We start from the raw sequence: 12,821 nt of genomic DNA on the forward strand, positions 1-12,821 counted from the left end.
AGGAACACATTCTTTTAGAAAATCTTATGTTGCTTGACTGTTTTCTTTTGTGCTTTTGCCCTTGTTCACCCTGTGAAGGCCTGCAGAAATGACATATTCATTTTCAGAAAAACCCTGCTTCATACTCACGCAGTTCAGCAGCTCTGTACAGCCACACAACATCACTGGCCCTGAGCCGCTCCACTGGGACAGGCCAGGGCTAAGTACCTTGCTCAAGGGCTTCTCACGGGTAGTTACTGGTGGTGGCTAGAGCATGTCCTATTCATTTTCCTTTCCTGATAACACCTCAGCTGATCCGGGCAAGACAGTGGCTTCTATTATAAATTTCCTCAAAACCCTCTGTGACCACTTCTAATCTTCAGTCGTCCTACCTCTGGGCTGTGACCCAGACGTTGAGAGAAACATCGCAGTTAGCTCACGTGCTTTCAATCAGTCTCATAAAGTTATACGGCTGCACATGTTTTTACTCCATCACAGCAGTGCTGAACTGACCATTATGTAATAGTTACTGGTTATTTGAAAATGAGATTTATAAGGGATATGTCACCCAATACAATACAATATTGTTTTTATCTGTTTTTTTATAGTTGTCGACGATGATGCAACACAAGTGCAAAGAGGTTAAATCAGGCTGTGGTTAAACAGTCACTCCGCGTTACTTTAAAGTCTATTTTGGGTTTGGTCTCTTTATGAGAATTGTTAATAAACAGATGAAATGACACCAGCATTGTTCTTCAGTGCTGAAAGTAATGGCTCATAGTAACACTTAATTTTCATAGCAACGTTCACAGTATATTTTATGCACATGAAAATGAAATGCAGAACTCAGAATACCGACCAAAGTTGCCAAACCCATTGGCTTGAAGACCTGTAGTCCCGATACACAGTTTTTAAAGACACCATCCAGCCAATCAAAGAGACTTTAAAAGTTAAGCATAAACTAGCTACAGGCACTGTACATCCAGGAAGCAGCTTGGTGAATTTAAAACAGTACTGGCTAAGTCAACACATGAATTAAATATATTTTATTTATATTTTACTCGTTCCAGTCACACATAACTACAGTGCAGCTGTTTTGATGTGAGCGAGTGAAATGCAGTAAATTTGGGAAGACGGTGAGGACAATATGAACACTGTCTGGAAGACCCAAATCCCTACATTATCTCTGCTGGGATGCTGTAAACCTGCTATTGTCTTTGTTAATGAAGTTATTTACTGGATTTAAAACATTTTGTAAACTTGTAGATTCATTATCGGAGCCTAAGACAGGAGGATTATAAGGAGTATCTGACGGTTACGTGTATTTTAAGGTTACAACAGGTTTGTTTATGAACTTGCAAATGTTTAAATTTGCACAAGATACTATTTTAAGTAGCTCTTTCTCAAATTGCCTATATTATATCTACAAATCAAACCCATCACTTCATATCTGTTTTTTTCCCTGTTTTCTGTTGATTTTCTTTCTTATACATATTCCGACAATAAAAGCCACACATTTATCCTCTAACTCTCCGCCCTGTATAATTACATGCAGAACATTATGAGATACACTTTGCTATTAATTAACAAATATCTAATTACATCATAACTACCATAAAGTATGTCTTTGAACCCTTTCCTCTTAAATAAATGGTTCTTACATGTGATTAATGTAAATTCCCTCTCTCCCTCTCCTCTTTCTCTCAGGCAGGTTTGTGTCACTGTGCAGAAGAGAAAACTTTCATCGTATCTGACACCAGTAATGAGCTAAAGGTGCGTTCTGCCTTTTTTTTTTTTCCTATGGCGAGTGAGTGTGTGGAATCAAAATTTCAGGCACCTCGGGCCCCACTAGGCTGTTTAGCATTCTGTTAAACTGGCTCCCTCTCTTTCAGAGAGATAGAGAGCAAGTGACAGTGATGAGTGAAAGCAAACTGTTTTCTGAAAGCTCTATCTCCATTTCTTTCTCTCTTTCTTTCGTTCATGGTTTTATTATGTTATATTTGTGTCCCTCTCTTTCTTTCTTTTATTTAAGATATTTTCCTGTTTTTTGCTTCTTTCTCAGTAATGATCGCTGTCCTTCATGGTTAATAGAAAATGATTCAGATTTGTTTGGCTTGTATTTGCCCACAGCAGCTTGTTAAAGAGGACTTGAAAAATGCATATTTAATATGATCGCATGCCTGAAAATGCACCCTACAATGCATTTGCCCTCTGGGCACGTGTTCCCAAAGTCACCGTATCGCGGACCTCACATCTCCCATACTAAGCATTTTTTCCTTTCGCCTGGAAAAAGTTGAATAGATTAAAGGCAGATCTAATCGATCCGGAGTGTGCTTATCAGCGGCTGGCAGGCTGACAAGCCGATTTCAGAACAGCATAGTCTAATCCTTCAACTGTAGCCTGGAAACTGGAAAAAGACAAATAGGTAGAACGACTTACAAACAGTAGGTCAGAAGGGAACCACAGTAAAAGAAAACAAATAATGGAATATTTTTGATTGATATGTAGTGTGTGACACCATGGAAGATGACAGACAGCTAGATTAATATGCAGATTCAACATTTAGGAAACTGATATCAATAAATTAAAAAACCCACTCTTCCAATTGTTCTCGATTTTGCACTTCCAAAGTGATGAGTATACTGTTGTGTGACTTGCACTGACAATATACAGTGATAGAAGAAAACACAATGACCTTCCTCCTACAACTGTCATTAAAATTTCATGCAACCTGTGCACCAGTAGCCCTTCTGTCGGTTCAGACCAGACAGGATAGCCTTCATTGCCCTCACACATTGATGATGCGCCACTGCTGACTGGGAGGACCCAGTCAGCAGACTTGACGTTTCGGAGATGCTCCGGCCCAGTGATCTGGCCATAACGATTTGGTCCTTGTCAAAGTCACTAGGGACTTTACACCTGCCCATTTTCTCAGTCATCCAAAAGGTTGACTACTACGAGAACCGACTGTTCACTTAGTGTCTGAGCTATCAAATAACTTGACATGTGCCGTTGTCACATAATAATCAAGGTTATTGGCTTCATCTGTGAAAGATCATACTGTTTTTATTATAATGCAACCAGGTTAGATCAATGCATTGGTTTTTCTGTGAGGGCAATGTTCACTTGTTATTAAAAATCAGATACTGGCCAATGAGTGCCATTCACATCTGCTTTAAGAACACTGTATGATGAACATAAATTATCTTCACCAACTATGTTACCAATGAACATGTAAATTATCTACATGTTCATGGTGAAATTGGTCAGTATGCATTTTATGCATACGGGAAACCCGTCACTTTGAGAGTTGATTATGACAATGTAAGTAAATTTAATGCAAGGACATTGTTATCATTCTGTCTTTACTTCCAGCTGTCTATCTATACATCCATCCCCTCCGGCCGTTCATATGTTTCTAATTAATCCTGGGTTTCAGTGTCCCATGGCTTAAGGTGTAAATGTTTATTCGAGCTCTCCCACCACGCCTTCAAAATCATCTCTTTTGGAAACACTCTTGGGACGAGAATAGCAATATTCATAGATACTGAATACAGACAAATTTTCAGTAACTTGAGACTTAAATGTATAACTCATGGCAGTTGGACATGAATGAAGACTTAAGCTCTTCCTCCATCTGGTTTTGCCTGGATTATGCTTTGTTGTTGCCTATGAAATGTGTCTTCATTGGCATCTATTGATTCCGCTGGTAACTTATTATAATTCATGGTTTCGAAGGGTTTAGCCACACTGTGTGCTGATTGGATGTTTAACCTTTTGACCTCCAAACCGGGATCTAAGCACATATCCCATTATAGGAGGCATTCATCCAGATGACCCCCTCTGTCACTGTGACCACTCAGCAGCAGGCAAACCGACAAAGAAATTGTGTATGTATATGTGTGTGTGGTGTGTGTTTTAGCTTTGTAGAAAAAGAACCCCGAAAGGAACAAAAGTGTTTAGCTAAACCGGTCTCAGGTCACTTCATCCCTCTCTCTCTCTCTCTCTCTTTGTCACACACTGTATAGTTCAACCTCTCTCACTCAGATTAGCGCCTTCTCCTTTAGGCCAACTGCTGCTGAAGGATAGCAACACATTTATTGTCCTTCATGTGTTTGCGTGGCTGTGGCTGTGCATGCATGTTGGAGCCCAGGGCTATATTTCACTTATTTCAGTCAATGCCAGTTTCACACACAGAGACAGCAGGAAGACATTAGGACTTGCACCCATTCCCTCCTTCCACTGGTTGTATTTTTTTATAATGATATGAGGAGACAGTTTCTGAACTACGCTCTATTTCAGTTTTACAGGCATTTCAGCCACAGAGCTTTTCCTCAGCCAAAAGCTTGAGGCTTGGTTGAATTAATCTCGTCCGGTGGCAGAACTGCCCACTTACTGTAAGCTGCACAATCCTCAGCACACCAGTTTAAGGTGAAGTGAGACACACACTTGTAATCGCTGTAGTTATGGCAAAATGTCCAAAATTAGTTCACACATCTCTCCAGTGTAAGTTAACTTTACATGAGAAGCTTGGCTGCTAATATGTAACTGTTTTGGCTTTGTTTTACATGCAGATCATTCATTTACTTGACTTGTGTGCTGATTCTGAATGCATTAACTACGGTGAATGCAATGCTTACAGCAGCACCATTGCAAATTAAGTGTAGCTGCAGTGTAATGATTCCAAAATGAGATATTTAAGTGAGAATTCCCCTGAAACTACAGTGTGCTTCTACCAAAGGTTTATACCCGAACACATTAACAAACCAACTCAAAAACTCTGTGTTCTGATCTACTAATGATCTTATCTACCGTGTATAAGACACCTCTGCCTCAAAAAGTGGCTCAATCCGGTCACGATTGCTCCTCTCTGCATTTGTGCCTTATTGCTTGTGCATTTGTGGGTATTCCAGGTTCAGCACATAGAAATCGAACACTGAATGTGATTTATCAGTTCTGGAGGTTCACCGTAATCAGTTGATTGTATATCCGCATAATTTCAATGTGCATAGAGACTTATCTGCAATGACAGATAGATGGATCCATCATCAAAAAAGGGCAAGAAGCTAGATATCAGGCGTCTTTGAAAGACCGATAATTTAATGGAACCCTGAGTTTGAATTAAAGTCTTTATATATTTTCTTCAAAGGAAACCAGTTAAAAGTTCAAGCGCTGTTAAATGTCACACTGGAAGTTAGAAATCTTAACCTACAGAAAAATGTCTGACATTTGCAAAAGATTACAAACTTGGGTGCAACAGTGAATGTTAACACAACAAGCAGAAGATATAAAGTACAGTAGTTTCCTATACATATACAATATTAACACATTAAGTCAGTGAAGGGTGCAACACAGTGCTGATAAGCCTTCCTCAAAAGTTGAAGGTAGACTAGAAAAATGCTGTTAAAAGTCGTTAACTATCAGACTCATATATCTTTAAACATGTGAAACTAATGGGTGTCTGGGAAGATAGATAAGGAACAGGAATTAGGGAGGAGAAGATTCTTTTTTTCCAGGGATTTACACAAATACACACTGAGTGAGTTTTATTGCCCTCTACCAGTATTGATTACCCAGCAGTCTGACTGATTGAGAGCTAGATATAGAAAAGCACACATCAATAAAATACTCTGGAAAACCTGGGGAGAGTTTTAAAGACACTGCCCTTTCCCACCCACACGCAAACAAACAGCTGCCATGCAATTATTCCAGAGATCCAATGAGCTGCATCAGTGACAGTTTGGGTTGCCAGAAAGAGTGTCATTACCCCCCCCTCCCAAAAAAAAAAAAAAAAAAAAAAAACCTTGCTGTGCTTTGCTGGTAGCAACGAAATGTACACATCAGGAGTTCAAAAGCATGCAGATAAAAGCCAAATTAAACAACCCCACCACCTCTGCTCTCTCTCACAAATCCAAAAGATTAATCTGACCACCTGCTTCGTTATGACTCAATTACGTAACTCAATTACGGATTTTACTGTCCCTCTATCCCCATCCGTCATCTACCGCTGTCTTACTGGGGTATCGGAGGTTTGAGTTGTGTCTGTGTGTTACTGCTTGTATATCTGTGGCTCTTGTGAGGATGGAGTCGATTGTGTGGCCACGGGAGACGGGAGATCGGTTTTAGCTGTTGGTGATGATGGCAGATGGATGGATGAAAATGAAAATGACAAGAAGCAATGTATCGAGCATCTTGAAACATCAATTTTTTGATCGAACCTTCTTGAATAAAAACGACTACTGTTTTTTTCGCTGTCTCATGCTGCCATCACTTCTCTGGGATCATTTGAGGGTAACAGAAACATGTCACTACAAATGCTTTCTGGACACTGACAGTCATTTTGATGCTTTCAACCTCATCTTTAGATTTGTCATTTGTAATGCCTGCAGTGTAGTGATTTAAGCTTATACTACTCTTGCACTTAGCCTTTCGCCATTCTGAGTAAGAGCATCAGCTTAATGCCTAAAAATTTGTGTGACATACTGTATATCAGAAGTTTTGGAGACAGACTGTTTCAGCTTTAGATCATTTTCAACTGGACAGAAAATCCAAAATCAGAGTTTTTTTTTTTTTTTTTTAAATGGTTTGTTTGTTTGTTTTTTTCTGGATGGCACACTAAGTGAGCAATGATGAAACTACTGTGTGTACTGATGCACTTACAAAATGGCATAATTGCGGTCTCATTTCATTAAATATCTAACAATTTTAAAAACCTACCTCTGACAGACCTAACACTGGTAATAAATTAAAATTTATGGTTGAATGTCACTGACATTTTTCTGTTTTTTTTAAACGCTAGGCGCCTTCAGAGAATCAAGAATTCAAATGACTAAAAGGTAAATGAAAAATTTGAACTAAAATACCCAGGAATCTTCTCATTCCATGCCAGCAAACGCTAACGTTTACCAACCCTGCCGGTCTGTAGTTTTTTAAAGAGACCAAAAAGAAGAGAAAGGCAAAACACCCAATCTGGTAATATTTTTCCTCGTTCCTGTGGGCAGAGAGGTAAAGATACCTGACACCAGTTCAATTTGACAAGTATGCTAATACTATAAAGTCTTATTTAGGGGCAATGGGAAGCTCTTTGCTGCTGCAGCATGATTTGGTATAAAAGTCTTCTCCAGACGTTTGCTTATATGACAGCTACACAGGTGATGATGCAATCATCAGAGCTTTGGGAACACTGAGTGATCAAATCAGTTAACAAAGTTTGATTTAAAAGCTTAAGGGATCTACTGTCAGAAGGAAATGGCATTTCAAACTGGAGGGAAATTGCTCTTTGGGGGCTAAAAGGATGCAAGATATGGAGTCATCCACCAATATGAGATTACAGGCTTGGCTTGATCAACCAAGCCTACTGCCACAAAGCCACCTGCACTGGAGAAACAATAGTTTGTGACCCAAATGTGATTCTTTTTATTGCTTTAAAAATAGATAAACCATTACAGAGAGGCAGAGAGGCAGAGAGGCAGATAGATAGATAGATAGATAGATAGATAGATAGATAGATAGATAGATAGATAGATAGATAGATAGATAGATAGATAGATAGATAGATAGATAGATAGATAGATAGATAGATAGATAGATAGATAGATAGATAGATGATCCGTATGCACCAATCAAATGTAAATATCCTATAAGCATCATCACGCAGCTCAGATCCCTGCTGAGCAAAATGAAAAAAAAAAAAGAAGAGAGGGAAAGAAAGAGAAAGAATGAGCAGATAAATGTGTTTGCGGTGAGATTACCATGCATCATAAACCCATAAACCCTGCAAGGAATCAGAGGGATGGAAGAGAGAGAGAAAAAGATGGGGATTTGGGGACAGAGGGAATTCAACAAGAGAGGGACATGGAGGGGAGAAAGAAGAGATGCAAATATGGATGATGGTTAACAGCAGAACAAGCATAGAAAAACAAAAAGAAAGAATGAGAGGGAGGAAAGTCAAGATCAGGAGGTAGCAGAGAGAATGTCAGAAGGCAGAGATACTGAAATACAGAGCGATACAGAGAGAAAAAACAAATGTAAGCCCCTGAGGATTAACCGTCTCATTTCTCTATGGGGAAGAATGGAAAAAAAGAGGATTTCCACCTCCTATCCTCTCAGCTTTCCTTTGATATCTCTCTCTCTTTCTGTCTCATATTCTAATATATTTAGTCTCTATTCATCATGTTGGAACAGACTCGCTGAGCTCGCTAAATCATGAACACACATGGCTAACCTAGCTGGACATAAATCCCCCTCTCTGTTGCTCTCTTTCTTCCTCTTTTCTCCCCTACTGCTTCGCAATTTGAGCTGATCTCTTCATTTCTCTGTCAAAATGATGCATTATTTTTCTTCTCCTAATTTCACTTGTTTGTCGTGGAATGGAAGGCGCCGTAAATTCTTTTTACCTGCCTCTTTTTTCTCCATTTCTCCATCTGCAGCAGTTTGGCAGCTGTGTTACTGTTGCATGGGGCCAATAACAAACAACTGCGCTCATCATTGTTGTGGTCGGTTTAACGAGGTTTGCTAATAAGATGAACAAGCTTCATGCTGATCGGTTAATTGTGCATTCACTGGCCCTGTGCAGCCTAGTAATTTACAGCTTTCACAGATTACACTGGAGAAACATTGAACTGAAGATTGAAGAACCACTGCATGGACACATATTTTCTATTGCTTTAGAGGAACTTTGATTCCCTTCATTCATCATTTAACCTTTGACCTCTTACTGTAAAAGTAAGGTGGTCTTCACTCTGAATGTCACCAACTCCGAAAAATTTAAAACAGCAATGTATAAACACAAACCTTTCAAATATACAGATACAGTAATTATTACTAAGTAATTACTGAAGACATTTGCCAGGGATCACAGGAAAGACAGAGGGCTTTCGTAATTTTTCCACTGCTACCTAAGCTTCTAACATGGACTTCAAGAGGACTTTTTAGGACTTAGTGTGCTCACATTTTTTTTTTTTTTTTTTAAATTTGGTGTTTCAGTATGATCATATAGCAAGATGTAATTTCTGTGTACTTCATTGATTTATGTGTCAGCTTTTACCATTTTGCAGAGGTTGTGTTTCAGCTTGGTTGGGATCCTCTCGTCAAGAAACATCCCTCCATGTGTGGAGGATGACAGTAGCTGTCACAGTGCAAAGTTGGATGCTTTAACACTGCTGTTGAAATGGGATTGAAAATACAGTCAGTTTCTACAACCGTAGTCTGAAACTGGTTTTAAAGTGAATCTCAAGCCACTGTAGCAGCTTCTTAAGTTACTCCCCATACCCCCTGTTACTTGTTTCCCTACTCCTTTTTTCCTCATTTTACCTTCAATCCAGTGCTCCATTGTCGTGGTTATACTTTCCAGTACCTCATTTTTTTCCTTTTATTTATTTTTTACTTTTTATATATCTATTTTCTTATTCTCCCTTTTGATTTTGTGGTCATTCTTTTCTTCACCCCTTCTCTAAATCTGAATTATAATTCTGCATGTTCCTGCAGCTATTCTGCCGGTAACTATAACAAAGTGACTAATTAATAGTCTTACATATGGCTTCATTCATTGACTGGCACTGCTGCTAAACTGGTGCTCCAGCTGTTATTTTGGATAATCTCATGTCTTGAATATAAAGTAACCAGCGTGTCATTATAATCAGTTTTCAAATGCTGTCTCTGTCAACAGTCTATACCAGCGCCGGACACAAAGAAATACAAAATGGCCAAAGCAGAAGAAGATCACAATTCTCACCACGTAGCCTGCGTAACCTTTTGTGTTGTAGCATTTTTGAAGAGGTAAACGTAAGATTCGGCGACAATGTACTTATTGTGACCTCAGAGACTTCAGTGCAGAAGCAAAAATCCTTCTTTATGTTTACTTTATATCATCATTTTTCCTGTGGTTATGAAGCCCCTCTCTCCCTCTCTCTCTCTCTCTCTCTCTCTCCCTCTCCTACCTTACTTCATTTCTTTGTGGTCATCTGTCCCTGTTCCCCAAGCCTTTAAGAATCTGAAGTATTTTATTTTTCCTTTAGCCTCAAATCAATTCCAGACGCCACCGTTTCCTGCCCCCCCCCCACCTCTCTCTTTCTCTACCTCCCTTGTACATACAGACCAAAACCACACACACACACACACACACACACACACACACACACACACACACAGACACACACACACAGGAATGGAGTGAGAAAGACAGAGTGCGCATGAAGCATAAAGGTTTTGCTTGCTTTTCCATAGCATAAATTCCTCAACCTTCTTTCCCTCCTCTGTTTCTGTTCCAGGAATTGTGTGTGTTTTTGTGTGTCTGTTTTTGTGACTGTGCAGCATCTTTTCCCAATGACTATTCCCCTCCTTTTCTCTCTGTGTTTGTCTTGGCAAAACTCCTGTCATACGAATCTGTCTTTTTAACTCCCAGATTAAAAGGTGCAGTGACAGTGTCATGAATTTCCTGTGATGGAGAGTGTGTGTGTATGTCTGTGAACTCTGAACCTCTGCAGATGTCCTCGAGTTGTTTTTGGAAGTAATTCATTCATTAACTATTCGTGGATGAGCACACACTCGAAGAAGACGACTGGATGATTGATTCTGGACATTTTTGAAACCTTTTGCAAGGAAATGTCTGGCTATGTCTGATGGTCATAAGCCATTTTCTCAAAGTGAGAGATAAAAAAGGAAAATCTGATAAAGAAGAATGGAGAAAACGTGCATCACCATGTGATTATCCATATTCTTTTTCCTTTACTAAGTATAGTCTAAAAGTCTTTCTCAGTAATTACAGCATCATTCTAAGCTATAATCGTAATTGTGGATCCTACTGGACTGTGACAGAAAAAAGAGGAAGAGGAAAAAAGAGGAGCAAAAATAGAGAAAGCATGGGGGAAAAAAAAACGCAATATGAACAACAGGAAGGGAGAAAGAGAAGGACAGAGTAAGATAGAAAGGAATAATTTCAGTGCCGGTTAATTAAGGATGACCTTTGACAGCACATTCATAATGTTTCTCTTTAAGTCAAAAACAAGACAGTTCAAATATAGTAGTTAGTACAAGACATTTACACAGCATTGCCTCGCTTTCTTTTCTTTTCTTTTTTTTTTTTTTTTCAATTTTCACACTTTTAATTCTAGTGTTGGCCATTTTGGAGATAACTCCTCATAATTAACTGCGAACATCCCAAATGTGGCGTTCGTCTTCACTATTGTCAGGAGTGAAAGGCCTAATAGTTACAAGGTTTAAGCCCATGAAGAGGGCATTCCCATGAAAACCAATGGCCAATGAACAGCAGGCAGCAGGCTAATCGGAGCTGCATTGTTTTGCCTCAAGCATAACTGCTTTTGCCGTTGTTTTACAGTCTATTTCTGCTGCTCATTTCCACAGAGTGGATTGGTTCGGTCATCAGCTTGTTTTCAGCCCAGAAGATCTCCTTACAAATTGAAAGGTCAAATCAGGAACAGCAGAGTGACACACCCTGCTGAAACATTCACCCCATTACTGACACTGTTTATGATTTCATTATGTTTCACTGCACTGAAAACAATATTTTTTTCTCAAATTCATTGTCTGAGTTTTTTATTCAAGGAAGATGTTAGCAACAGTTTACATTTTTGTGAATGGTAAGTAGACCTTTACTTTCTGTTAAAGTAGGTTGCTAAAGTTACGAAAAAACATTAATTTCAATATTTAGTTGTGAAATTGTGTTTGACGAAAAAAATGAAATTACAAAAAATGAAATTACACGAGGAACCAGGCAAAGACAATAACCGTGCTCTCCATGTGGGAAATACTTGTTGTTTCTTGCATCCAAGCAGAGCTTTGATTAATGCATGATATAAAATTATGAGGCAGCTGTCTGTACAGAGGTCACAGTGATATAAAACAGCAAAGAATACTGCTCTTACAATCTATTAAAAGGCACAAAACATGTTTGCCTAATGATTTTAAAAAGCCATGTCTGTCTCATTAGCAGAAAAAATTGTTCTGATTGCACATAATTTACTGGATATTATTTCCATATAAATTAGTGCAATTCTCTCAAAGCACTTTATTTCGTAAAAATAAACAGAATAATTTAGCTCTGCATGTGAACAATGGCAGAGTTAATTAGGTGCTAGTTAGCTGAATGCAACAAATGGAAGTTTGTGTGTGCTGTAAGCACATTGGTTGTCTTTTCCATTAGCAGATTTGTTCATTTAGCATTCTTCAAATTAACATAACATGCTACAACTTTTTTTTGTTGTGCCGATAGCAATGTCAGAGAAATTACTTATTACTTATTTCTTTTTCTAAATTGTGTTACTGTAATAATTACTCTGGTAAAAGTAACTGTGCTGCTAATTAATTTTTCATTTCACATAGTATCTGTATCAAAATAAAAAAAATGCACTGATTGACAGTAAAAAAAAAAAAAAAAAAAAAAGGCTTATAAAGTAACTAGCTGACTACAAAGTACAGTACATGTATATCTATCTATATCACCACTTGTTCACAGAACAAAGTAGACTGCCACTGCAACACTGTGTAGAAGTCTTTACTTCAAAAATATTTCCCTCAGTATTTCACTAATACCAAGATTTCAGCCAGTGGTACCTTTACACACATGTGGCTGTGATGTGACTGACGTCCAATGCAGCACTGTTACTGAGAGCCCAAAGATGAGGAGAGGACAGGACACTTTGGGAGCCACATCTTCTGTTGATGACAGAGACTGACTAAGGGATTGTCTCTTCCCGTAGCTGAAGTGTTCCGGAATGTAACATTGATTCAGCTGTTTTCCTGAAATCAATGGCCTGTTTCCTGCATTTGTTTCCTGCTTTCCAAGGCCCAAAAAACACGTCATTCACCAACTGTGCTTATTCCCT

The 12,821-nt window shown here is 38.7% G+C and overlaps 1 protein-coding gene and 1 long non-coding RNA gene across 2 annotated transcripts in view; one reads left to right on the top strand and one right to left on the bottom strand.

Moving 5' to 3' along the window:
* The window catches only part of cdh11 (cadherin 11, type 2, OB-cadherin (osteoblast)), an 87,766-nt gene that overhangs the window by 38,320 nt on the left and 36,625 nt on the right, over positions 1–12,821 (top strand). Inside the window, exon 2 of the mRNA XM_040139769.1 lies at positions 1,687–1,752. The gene's annotated coding sequence lies outside the window, so the exon portion shown is untranslated. The remainder of the gene's footprint in view (positions 1–1,686; positions 1,753–12,821) is intronic.
* LOC120796745 overlaps positions 1–12,821 on the bottom strand; it is a 142,197-nt gene that overhangs the window by 23,694 nt on the left and 105,682 nt on the right. The gene's annotated exons all lie outside the window — the stretch shown is intronic.

This window comes from Xiphias gladius, chromosome 11, assembly GCF_016859285.1.
Source record: "Xiphias gladius isolate SHS-SW01 ecotype Sanya breed wild chromosome 11, ASM1685928v1, whole genome shotgun sequence".
Classification (NCBI taxonomy): Eukaryota; Metazoa; Chordata; class Actinopteri; order Istiophoriformes; family Xiphiidae; genus Xiphias; species Xiphias gladius.